Below are 13,184 nucleotides of genomic sequence, written 5' to 3'. Positions count from 1 at the left end.
TGCCTCTCTCTTCCTCTAAAAACACTGATATATAATTCATATACCTTAAATTTACCCTTTTAATAAGGTGCACAATTCAGTGATTTTTAGTATATTTAGAAAGTTTTGCAGCAATCACAACCAATTCAAGAACATTTTCATCAACCCTAAAAGGAACTTTGTACCCATTAGCTGTCATTCCCTATTTCCTCCTCAATAGCCCCTGACAGCAACTTGCTTTCTTTCTCTATAACCTCTGTATATTTTCTTTCTCTACACAGTCTCTGGACATTTTATATGAATTGATACATACAATGCATAGTCTTTTGGGTCAGGCTTCTTTCGCTTAGCATAATTTTCAAGGTTCATCCATGTTCTACCATGTCAGTATTTCATTCCTTTTTATGACTGAAAATATTTCATCGTATGGATGTATCGTATTTTATCATTTGTCAGTCCATATCAGTTTATGTAGCTCTTTCTAACTCTTTAAATGACTGCATAGTTCTCCACTGTGTAAATGTGCCACAGTTTTTTCTAACCAGTCCCCTGTGGATGGACATTTAGGGTATTTACAATATTTTGCTATTACAAATAACATTTATTTGTAGTACTATTACACTTACATGTAATGAAATACTTGTCATACAATTGTCCTATTTTGAAGGTGTCATCATAGGTTAATGTCCTAGAATTAAAATTGTAGGGTTTAAATATGAATGCATATGTAATTTTGTTATGTGTTGCCAAATATAATTCATAGAGATTATACCATTATTTTATTCCCACCAGCAATGAATAGAGTGAATATTTCCCCTATTGCCTCATTAGAAGAGTACACTGTAATTGTTTTATCAAATGTGTATTTCTTTACCAAGCTTGTCAGTGAGAATTATATTTTACTTTGCATTTATCTAATTCTGAATAAAGTTGAATACTTTTTCAAATGTTTAAAGACCATCCTAGGCTCTCCAGCCTCATCTGACCTGACCCAGATGAGAACCCTCTAGTCAACCCAAAATATTAAATAATAAATTTTACTGTTTTAAGCCACTAAGTTTTGAGGGGGTTGGTTACACAGCTAACTCATATAATCCCATTGGCGAACACAAATCATATGATTGAGCCTATACCCATGGGGCTGGAAGGTACAGTCTACCTCTTGTAGGAGGAATATAGCAAATTTAACTGGCAAAGGATATAGTTACAGGGAGCAGTGAGTAATTGGTCTTATAATTCATTATACCACAGTATTTTTATATTTTCCTATATTTATGAAGTTGGGTGTAGGAAAGTTTCCTTCTTTTATATGCTCTGGAATAATTTAAGTAGCACTGGAATTATTTCTGCTTGAGAGGTTGGTAGCATTCATGTATTATAACATCTGACTTGATGCTTTTTTTTCAGAGGTATTTCTTTGATAATTTTCTTTATCTCTTCTGTGGAAATTGGTCTATTGAACCTTTCTTTCTACACTAGGGTCAGCATGGGCAAATTTTATATTTCTAAAAATTAACACATTTTTAACTATTTTCAAATGTTTTGCATAAAGATATGCAAAGTTGTCTCTCATAATTTGTTTTGATAGTCTCTATATCAACATTTATTTCCTACTTGTCATTTCTTAGTTTGTGTATGTGAGCTTTCCCCCACTTGACTAGGTGAGTGGTTTTTATATTTTATTGACTTTCTTCAAAGAAACAGAAATATTAATTAATTTATTAGCTATGTAGTTGCTCTGGTTCTGCCTCAATAATATCTGCTTTTGTATTAATAATGCCCTTCCTCTGCTTTCACTGGATTTAATCCTTTTTTTTTCTAGCTACATGAATTGAAAAATTAATTCTTTTTTTATTAAAGTATCATTGATATACAGTCTTATGTTTGTTTCAATATTACAACACAGTGGTTCAACAGTTAACCATATTATTAAATAAATCCTCACCCCTCCTACTGCAGTCACTATCTGTCAATGTAGTAAGATGTTACAGGATCATTAACTGTATTCTCCATGCTGTACTATCATCCCCATGACCAACTTATATTGTGATTGCAAATTATCATGCTCCTTTATCCCCTTCCCCCTCCCTCCAACCCCTTTCCTTTGGTAACAACTAGTCCCTTCTCGGTGTCCATGAGTCTAGTGCTATTTTGTTACTTCTGTTTTGCTCTGTTTTTATACTCCACAAATAAGTGAGATCATTTGGTATTTGTCTTTCTCTGCCTAGCTTATTTCACTGAGCATAATACCCTCTAGATCCATCCATGTTGTTGCAAATGGCAGGATTTTTTTTCTTTTATGGCTGAATAGTATTCCACTGTGTATATGTACTACATCTTCTTTATCCATTCATCTATTGATGGACACTTAGGTTGCTTCCATATCTTGGCTATTGCAACTTAACTCACTTATTTTCATTCTTCATTTTTATTTATATAAGTGTTTAAATCTATAAATTTTCCTTTAATCATTAGTTTAATTATGTCACTTAGATTCTGACATCTAGACATTATTGTTATTTTTTTAGAAATTCTGGAATTTTCATTTGTATTTCCCCTTTCAGCCAAGAGTCATTTGCTGTTGAGTTTTTAAATTTGTAGTTGAAATAAACATGGTTTTTAAAACTATTAATTTCTAGTTTTATTAAATTCAAATAAGAGAATGTTTTTCATAGATATCTATTTTATGGTATTTGTTGAAATTTTTTTGATTCACTATGTGAGTTATTTTCATAAATGCTTCATGTGCTTTTGAGAAGCAGGTGTATTTTCTATTATCAGAGTATAAAGTTTGACATGTGCATTAGGGCTACCATATTTATTATGCTGTTTAGGACTTTCATTCATACACCTTTTGTTAAAATTGATATGTGTTGGATTAAGAATCATATATTATGAATTAATATAATTAATGTGTTTCTATTTCTCCTTGTTCCTCCTGAGATACTAATTGATGAAGGTAAATTATTTATGGTTGCTGCATTTATATAACTCATAAATTTTATATCTTTTTGTGAGTTGTAGGTTTTAGTACTATAAAGTATCCTTATCCTTCTTTGTTTCACTTAACTGTTTTTTGTCATGAATTCTGCTTTGTCTGATATTAGGATCATAAATCTTGCTGTCTTATTGTTTGTATCCCTTCATTTTTAGGCTTTCTGATTCACTTAATTTTAGGTATGTCTTTTAAATAAAGCAAAGATTGGCTTCTGTTTTGTCCTGAAATCTGAAAATCTTTTTCTCTTAATAGTCTAATGAAGCCCATTTATGTTTGTTGGTATGACCTACATATTTCATCTCCACTGATATAAAGTATATTTTCTGATCACAGTGGAAATAGCCTGTAGATGAAAAAGGAAGTCACAATGGAAATTATAAATATTTTTAACTGACTTAAAATGAAAACACAACATATCAGAATTTGTGGGATGCAGGGAAATTTGAGAAACTACTTCTTACAGAAAACAAGAAATGTCTTGCTTCAATAATCTAAGTTTCTGCTTTAAGAAAATAAGAGCAAATTAAACCAAAAGAAGCAGAAAGAAAGTAATGATAAAGGTAAGAATCAGTGAAATTAAAAACAGAATAAACAAAGTCAGTGAAGCCAAATGCTGGTTCTTTGAAAAATTCAATATAACTGATATATTCAATTGATCAAAATAAATTAATGAAAGAGAGAGAAGATATTAATTGTCAATATGAGGAATGTAACAAGGATATAACTACATATACTACAGACATTTTAAAACTAAAGCAATATTATGAACAACTTAGTTTCAACAAATTTAACAAAAATAAAATGGACAAATCTTGAAACTCAAATTACCAAAGCCTACTAGGTAAGAAATAGATTACATGAATAGTCCTATATCTATTTTAAAATTTGAATTTTTACATAAAAATTTTGCCACGAAGGAGACTCCAGGTACACAGAGTTTCACTGCTGAATTCCACCAAACATTTAATGAAGTATAATGCCAATTCTATATAAACTTTTTCAGAAAATAGAAGAAGGAACACTTCCCAACTCACTTTGAAGTTACACTAGTACCAAAGCCAGCAAAAGATGTGTCTTGGTCCATTTGGGCTACTAAAATAAAATACCACAGACTGAGTAATTTATAAACAACATTTATTTCTCACAATTCTAAAGGCTGGGAAGTCCAAGCTCAAGGCTCTGGTGGATTCAGTGTCTAGTAAAGGCCTGCTTTCTGGTTCATGGTAAAAGGGGCTAGACAGTTCTGTGGGGCCTTCTTTATAAGAGCACTAATGTACCATTCATGAGGGCTCCACCCTCATGACCTAAGTACCTCCCACAGGCCTCATCTCCTAATACCATCACATTGAGTATTAGGTTTCAACATACTAATTATATGGTGGTGGGGACAGAGGGAACACAAATATTCCATCTATAACTAGATGTTAAGAGGAAATAAAACTATAAACCAGTACCACTCACAAACACACACACAAATATCTTTAACAAAATATTAGCATATCAAATTCAGCAATATTTAAGAAGTAAAATACATCATAAGCCAAGTGTCCTCCTAAGGATGCTAGGGTGATTAAATATTTGAAAAGCAATGTAATCACCATCTTAACAGGCTAAAATAGCAACAAATAATCATGTCAATATGACATAGAAACTTGGGCAAATTCTACATCTATTTGTGATTTTTTTTAAACTGTATGCAAACTAGGAATAGAAGGAAACTTACTTAGCCTGAAAAAGGCATCTATGAAAAATCTAGAGCTAGCATCATGATGAAAGATTCAGTGCTTTTCCCCTAAGATCAGGAATAAGGTAAAGGTATCCACTCTCATCACTCCTACTCAACATTGTATTGGAGGTCATACTTAGAGCAGTAAGGCTAGGAAAAGAAATAAAAGGCATACATATTGGGAAGGAAAATAAAAACCAAAAAACTGCCTTTGTTTATAGACAACATGGTCCTCTATGTTAAAAATACAATCCAAATGAATCTACAAAAAGAAAGGAAGAAAGAAAGAAAGAAAGAGAGAGAGAGAGAGAGAGAAGGGAAGGAAGGAAGGAAGGAAGGAAGGAAGGAAGGAAGGAAGGAAGGAAGGAAGGAAGGAAGGAAGGAAGGAAGGAAGGGAGGGTGGATCGGTGAGTTCAGCAAGGTTGCAAGATATAAGGTCAGTATACAAAAGTCATTGTATTTCTATATGCTAGCAAGCAATGAACATTTGCAAATTGAAGTGAAACATAAAAAATGTGACATACTTAGGAGCTAGTCTAGTAAGATGTATGCAAGATCTGCAGAATGAAAGTGGCAAAATAGTAATGAAAGAAAAATTTAAACCTAACTAAGAATAGAGAGATTTTTGTGGTAAAAAAGACTTGAAATTGTTGAGATGTCAATATTCTCAAATTGATTTATAGATTCAACATGATTTCAGTCATTTTTTGAGAATATGACATGCTGATTCTAAAATTTTTAAACTTATATGGAAATCAAAAGACCTGGATATCAAAATTAAATTTGAAAAAAGAAGAGTTAGAGAAGTCTACTACTTGATTTCAAGTTGTATTATAAAGCTATAGTAATCAAGACAGTGTAACATTTGCATAATGATAGACACATAGCTCAAGGTACAGAATAAAAGTCAGAATTAGTTCTGTATGTATGTGGTCAATAGCTTTTTCCATAATGATGTCAAGATAATTCAGTGGTTAAGGGTAGTATTTTCAACAAATGATCCTGGAAAAATTGGACATACATATGCAAGTAAACAAACTTCAACCATTACCTCACACCATATATAAACATTTACTTGAAATGGGTCACAGACCTAAATGTAATTTCCAAAGCTATAGAACTCCCTGGTTGAGGCAGATATTTCTTGAATCACATCACACAAAGCATGAACCAGAAAAGAAAGGAATTGATAAACTGTACTTCATTAAATTAAAAACTTCCCTTCAAAAGACATGGTTAAATGAGAAGACAAGCCATAGACAGACAATATTGTATGATAAAGGATATGTTTCCAGAATATACAAAGAACTCTTTAAACTCAACAATAAATATATAAATCAAAATGGGCAAATTATTTGAACAGACAGTTTAACTTTTCCTTGAGCCTATTATCGTCGGGGGTTCTAAATTTACAAAGGGGCCCTCTGTCAGTCTTTTCAACTCACAATTGCCCTAAGCATTGTCTTTTATCCTCTCCTGGAGTCTCTTTAGAACTAAAACTTTGAGTTTGAGTTACCAATGTTTGGGGTTAATCGTGTCCCCACAGAAGATGTTGAAGTCCTAACTCCCAGTAACTGTGAATGTGATCTTATTTGGAAATAGGGTCTTAACAGATTATCAAGTCAAGATGAGGTTATTAGGATAGGCCCTAATTCATTATGACTAGTGTTCTACATAAAGGGGAAATTTGGACACAGAGGTAAACTCACATAGAGGGAAGACAATGTGAAGACACAGGGAGAAACACCATCTACAAGCCCAGGAATGCCTGAGGATGCCAGAGCTAAGAGAAAGGAATGAAATAGATTATTCCTCAGCCTTCAGAAAGAACCAACTTGATTTCAGACTTCTAACCTTTAGAAGTGTGAGACAATAAATACATTTCTGTTGTTTAAGCCACCACTTTGTGGCCTTTTGTTATGGTAGCTCCAATATTGTGAAACACTAAGGATTAGGGGATGTAAGGACTCAGTTTCTCTCATTTTTGGTCTCTTTAGGTTTTCCTTACTTTCTTACCTGTGCAATTCTGTATTTCAAAATATGTTTAAAAAATATTTTGTCCAGGAATTTATTTGTTTTGTTTTGGGAAGATTTTTAGGAAATCTAGTCTTCATTTTGTTGGAAGTGTAAGTCTTCTTAACTCTGGAGTAACTTTCTGAAAATGAGTTTGTTTTTTCTCAGGTATTTATTTCTTTCTAAGTCTAATTTAATATTTCTTTTGTATCTTCATTATGCCTAATATCCTGTTATACTCTGTATATGGTATTTTGCTTCTCACACTAAATTGCTAGTTCTCTTAGGGTTGAGATGGTGTCTTACTCACTTTTGTATACTTAGCATATAGAAAAATACTTCACATATACTAGGCATTTAATAAGTGTGGTTATTAAACTGAATGTGCTTGTATATTGGTCACATGCATAGGGACATAAAGTTGCTTAGAGTGATGACTTTAAATCTTAATTCAAAGTTTTTATTCTTAATCCACAAATGTCTGTGTTACTCAAGGTTATAGTCACCTACAAGGGATTTCCTTTTCCTTCTGATTAATATAACTAAATCTAAGTCTCAGGAAATCTGTTGGTTTATGGCCTTCCAAGTCTCCTATAGCAGAGTATGAAATGACTTATTAATAAATACTATGCCTAGTTATTACAACCTTGTAAAGTAAATATTATTATATTATTATACCCATTTTTCAAATGAGGATCAGAAAGGTTAAGTGCCAAGGTGAGATACACAGAAAGTATCACAGTTAGAAATAAAGTTTATTTGACTCTAAAGCCATTCACTCACTATTCTACACTGACTATTAATGATCCCATTATGTAATGATTATAAAACTCCTGCATATTTTTCTACTCCCATTTGAATCAGAGTATCATAGTCACTTATTCCAAAATAATGAGAGATACTTTTCAAAATACCTGTTTATGTACGCTTTTATAATATATTTTATGTCCATGCAATCACTTCCCATTGTTCATCTGATTTATTTGTTAGACATAGAAACCTTCAGAGAGAACATGCTGGAAAAACAGCCAATTATTTTGAGATGGCTTTCCTTTTTCTTCTTAGAAAAGGAAATTTTCCACTATAGGACATTTAAATCAATATCACAAGCCTTCTAATAAGATTTTCCTTAATAAGACTGCTTTTTGGGTGCAATCTATACTACATGCTACCATGCACTTGCTTATACTTGCTTGCTTTCCAATTGTTATATGTATGCCATATGTAAACTTTATATACACGGATAGTTTTTAAGTTTCTTAAGGTCAAAAATGGATTTTCTTTTACTTTGCATTCTCCATAATAGTAGTTGCCATTTATTAAAGGCTTATTGAACAGGAAATTTACACACATTTCATCTATTATTTACAATAACATGGCAAATTAGGTATTATTACCCCCATTTTACTGATGTGGAAGCCCCAGATATAATTAGTCCCAAGGTAGTAAATCTATTAAGTGACTATAATGATGGGTCCTTAGTATGCAGTTTCAATTATTGAGTTGACTGATTTGTGGTTATTTCCCTGGAAGATACATAATAAAGTAAGAGAAAGACAAGGGCTTTTATCCTTACACTATAAATGTGCAGACTGTGACCATAGGCAAGTTACTAAGTGTCATTAAATCTGCATTTCCCAATTTGTAAAATAAGAGAATAAAGCCCAGTCCAGAAGGGGTTATGAATATTAAGTTAGGCAATACAGATACAAAATAATAAATATAAACTTATTAACTTGCTTGATTTTGTTTCTCTCACCTTCTGAAATGTAAGCTAAATTGATATATGCATAAACTAAGATCTACAGAAAAGACATTTATAAAACATTTCCTATTTTCTTTATATACATACCATTTAATAGCCTATTAATGACAAAATGTAATTCACAGAATTAATTATAATGAATTCAATGTAATTCAGCACGTTTATATGCTAACATATTCCTACCTACATTAAAGAATCCGCTCAGATCAATTATTATCCTAAAGAGACCCATTTGATTTTAGGGTCTTCAAATCCCTTTCCTAAATACTTAGGATTTTATTTCCTATATTAGGTGAGAAACAAGTAATCTTTTAGACTAGTGGAAAGGGATGTAAATATATTTTCTTACCACCCCTTTTTGCCAAATTAATAGATTTTTGTGTGAGACAATTTTTCTGTTGATTTAATATCATTCTGTAACTTGAATTTTATGTTTTGATTAGATTTCTTTTCAGTCTATTCTGTTGCTGAATAAAGAGAAACCTCACAAATGGTCATGTAGACTTTTTCTATATGTTTAAACTAAAAAAAGATATAAAATATTACTTTACTATAGAAATATTAAATTAACTTTACATTGATCCTAGATATAATGTGTTTGTTCATAGAAGACAAAATGTGCTACTAAAAATTCCCAGATCTTCATCCTGGTAACCTGAGACAGGGTATTTTCCTAAGAAAGCACTGATCTTTGAAATTATTTTACATTTGTAAGCCACAAATTTTATTTTCTGATCTTAGGGTATAATGAATGATATTCCAATAGGATCTGATGAACTAAAAGGTACTTTGAAGTACTTTTTGTCAAAATTTTTTATTAGAATATTAATAAGTTAATGTGTATTTTATAGATTTTAGTCACATGTCTAAAGAACCGTGAATTTTAAGTCTTTAAAACATGATAAATAAGCCTTTTTAAGAAACTGAAAGCAAACATTTATCTTCAGCTGATGTTAGAATGTACAGTTCTCTTTTATATTGCTACATTAATATTATCCCCATGACATCTGTGATGTCCCTCTGGTTGCAAAAAATATATATTTTCTTTTAACTGCCTTTGTATAAAATTACCTGCTTTTTGAGTAGGTAAAAGGTGTAATTAAACAACTGTAGGATATTTATACTAGATCACAGCCATTTTGATTACTCTCAAGCAAATTAGCCAGGATTCAGTCAGTTCAGTCTTCTCTCCCATGTGGCCCTCCTTGGGCTTCACATTAGCAGCCCATCAGTCCAGTCCGATGTCCAGCTGTATGCATTCACCATTTCAGAATGGTGAACTTGCTATTTTTGGACAGAATATGTGTCTGTTGAATTTAATTAAAACATATATGTAATTTAAAAAATATGACTATAAATAGTGAGTGGTCATTTCCTAGCTATGTGTTTCAAAAGCATTATCCAAGTGAAATGGTAGAAGAATTCACTGCAAAGTGTAAAATTATCCATACCAAGAAAAGTAATTTGTTTGTATTTCCCATGATGGTGTAAAGAAAAAAATTGGGGAAGTCTTGTTTGTTCTAGTTTTGGATCATTTATCAAATTGTAATTTATGTTAAATTAACCTACTGGCATGAAGATCTAAAACATTTAAAATATCCATTCTTACTTTTGTCACTGTCACAGTTCTATTTCTAACATTTTAATTTTGATTACATTGCTTGTGGATGTTAAGTAATCTTGCCTCCTGACAAGAATTTGAAACAATAACCTTGGTAGAACTAGGATCCGCATTAGTGTTTTCAGTTCTAAGATTTTAATTCATATCCTCCCTTGGATCATTAATGAAAATAATCTTACCTATATCTAAAAAATTATCAGTTTATACTTCTGCAGAAAATCATAATTTAACATCTTAAAAATAGTAATATGAAGTGAATTGGTATAGTGTATTCAAAATATATTTGCTCAGTACTGAACTTTGATAAGAAATATCTAAACATATGCACATATATATAAAAATACTCATACAGGACAGCACCACAATGTGTTACTTTGATTACTTGCATAATAACCAACTATGTGCTTTTAGATAAACATAGAAAACTTTGGTCCACATGCCAAGTGCAAATGTAACTGTAAAATAATAAGCACTACAGTTAAAATATATAATTTACTACTGGGAGTAATATATTTTAAAAGAAAAATGATTGCTTTGGATTTGATATCATAGTTCTCTATATTTTTCTATAAGTATCAATGTTGCAAATTTTTATTAAAACAATTAGTTTTATCTTTATATGGCAAATTAAAATATATTAAATTATTTTCTAAAGACCAGAAATTAAATTTAAGATTTTCTAGAACTTAATTCTACACTGAAAATCTTAGCATATGTCAAAATATTAAGTATGTTTTAAGATTCCAACTTATTTATATCCAGAACATAAATACATGCTTGCTGCAACCTAATGTCCACACTTTTATCATTTAATTTTACTTGAAATAAAATACAAACTGAATGTTTTTTCACTCATAGGCCTATGATAAATTTAAACTGATGGGAATAAGAATTACATTTTATCATTCCAAAATATGATTTTTAAAGTTGAAGTTTATAAATAGGAAAATAGATGGCCGAAGAAGCAAGAATAAAGGAGAATTGCAAACCTCTTTCTACATTCTATTTTTGTTCATCACCTAAGATGTGGAGGCAAAAACATACAAAAGTTAAAAAAAAAAAGGTAAAGACAGCCAAAAATATAGGTGACAGTGAAGTATTTAAAAAAGAAACTACTGTGTTTTAATTATACTTAACATTGAAAAAGAGACTCTGGAGCAATCAATTACTTTTATATCTTGTCATGATTATTATTTAGCATTGTCTTTCACAGTTGAAAATCATGCCACAATACACACTATTGCTTATTTCAATATAGAGATAGGGAATATTATACTATTATCATCAAATGTTGCTTAATTTAATAATTTGATCCCATTTATTCTATTATACGAGGTTTCAAAAATTTCATCTTGAATCATCATCACACTATAATACTGATGTGCAAATTAATTATTCTAGGCCTTTCAGATATTAATGTTCATTCATATCTGTTCTAATCTTTGACAAAAGAAGAAATGCATGCTTTTTTTAAATGGCTTGTATAAGTTTGGTCTGAAGTTCTTACATTAGCAGAATGGGCATGAGAACGCTGCTGCGTCATTGAGCACAGTCACTTCTTAGTAAAAATGCCTGAAGAAGAAAGTATGGAACAGAAACTATTTGGCCCAAATGGCTTTTACAGTAGTTCCACAGTGTAAAAGAAAGAGATACTGTTACATTAGCTGTACACAGAATAGCCAAATTGTGGAACAATTACTCCTGAAAACCAGTGAATTATTTTTTACTTTAAGAAATCATGTTTCCAAGGCATAAATTTTAAACTCAGGGCAGCCTTCTTTTGCAGCAAGTTGTGCAAACTGAGCACTTAGAGGAAACAGGGGAGTGGACTGTATTTTAATATCGTTGTGTTAATTTGGTTGCATTTCTCAATTAAAAACTTAACATTAAAGAATGTCAGTTTTGCTCTATATGTGAACTTTCACTATTTATATAACTAATCTGAAAAACTAAGACATATAAGTAAAATAAAATTAGTCAGCATGGTTTTGCTTTATATGGTCAGGATCAAGGATTTTTTTTTCTAAGTAACTACTGTACTGATGAAATATAAAGAGCAGAAGCTTCCATCTCCAAACATTTTGGAGGGGTTTGAGCTTTTCTCCTATCAATTCCAGAAATTTCCCCATTATTTTAATGTTGAAAGATAATTAGTACCATTTTAATTATACCAGTTGAATGAGTTTGAAGTCCTGGTTAATTATTTCTTCTTTCATAGTGTTACATGTAGGATATCTTCTTAGTACTCAAAAGAAATAACGGGTAGTTTGGATAAGGATTGGTGGTTTTCTTACTTCCTCCCCAAAAGAGCTGATGTTTTTGGCTATTTTTTTTTTTTTGGCGCGTGGGGAGTGGGTGGTGGGAGGAAAAGGGAGGGCGTGTAAGGTAAGAAAAAAAGGCTGTGTATAGAATTATTGAATAGGCCTACACCTAAAATTCTTCCTTGACCAATGAGGATAGGGGCTGGGAGAGAGAGAGGAGTGAGGTGGAACAACTGAAGTGTAATAATGTCTGTGTAATTTTAAAAAAATGTACAAACTCCTCCCGTCCCCTGTCCCCTGTCCCGCTCTTCATGTATTGGTACCTCTGGACCGTTCAGAAGCCATTTTAGAACTCAAGAAGCAAAATATGTGAGTTCCACTTGTGCTTTCGCAGGTGCTGTGGTGGCAAGGATAACCTTTGCTTGCTTGCCGGGTGTTACCCATGTTGTTATTTAATGTCTTTGAGAATTAAAAATAGCATAGAAAATTCCAAATCCACATCCTCGCACCTGAAGCTAGTACAATGTTCAATAGCAGATGGCAAAATATTTCACCGGAACCTTAATTTAGCAAGTCGATATCCAGGTCTGGGAGGTTTCTATTCTTTTGAGGCATCACTGAAGATCCATACTCAATTTTCGGATCTGCTCCGAGTTGAAAAAACAAAACAGCCCCTACTAGGTGTTTCATGCGCCCCAGCCCCACCCAAAGTCCCGGCGGGCCTGCAATTCTCGGTGTTTCACGCGGAGGGTCTTTCGGAATGAACTTGCATTTTCAGTCCTGGACATCTAATTATTTACGGGGGTGGGGAGGAGAGAGGC

Source organism: Manis pentadactyla, chromosome 4, assembly GCF_030020395.1.
Source record: "Manis pentadactyla isolate mManPen7 chromosome 4, mManPen7.hap1, whole genome shotgun sequence".
Taxonomy (NCBI): Eukaryota; Metazoa; Chordata; class Mammalia; order Pholidota; family Manidae; genus Manis; species Manis pentadactyla.
The sequence above is the reverse complement of the archived record's forward strand: the minus strand, read 5'-3'. Positions refer to the sequence as shown.